This window comes from Penaeus monodon, chromosome 21 (assembly GCF_015228065.2).
Source record: "Penaeus monodon isolate SGIC_2016 chromosome 21, NSTDA_Pmon_1, whole genome shotgun sequence".
Lineage (NCBI taxonomy): Eukaryota > Metazoa > Arthropoda > Malacostraca > Decapoda > Penaeidae > Penaeus > Penaeus monodon.
In genome coordinates, this window is record NC_051406.1 from 7733646 (window position 1) to 7734036 (window position 391).

Consider the following 391-nt stretch of genomic DNA (forward strand, 5'->3'; position numbering starts at 1 on the left):
TGATACAGTTTTAGTTTCCATATATTAATCCAATTATAAATTTAGATAATAAGCTATACTGTTATTCATTAATACTTTCATTTCATGACTCATGATTTTATCATCCATTAGTTTCTTTGACGGTCGTTGCTTACTCATCTCTTATCTGTCACTCCTCTTCAGGCGTCTCGAAGGAGCTGGACGCCGACGTGGTGGAGCTGCCGTACCGCGGAGGCGCCGCGTCGCTGTTCGTGCTCCTCCCGCGGGACAGACGGACCGGAGACGAGCTCGACCGGATGCTCCAGCGCCTCACCCCCGCCGCCCTCGCCTCCGCCGTCGGGAACTTGACTCCTAGTAAAGTTCAGCTGAAGTTCCCTAAGTTGAAGCTTGAGAGTAGTCTTCGAAATGAACT

The 391-nt window shown here is 49.4% G+C and overlaps 1 pseudogene; it reads left to right on the plus strand.

Moving 5' to 3' along the window:
• The window catches only part of LOC119586158, a 3341-nt pseudogene that overhangs the window by 1470 nt on the left and 1480 nt on the right, over positions 1–391 (plus strand).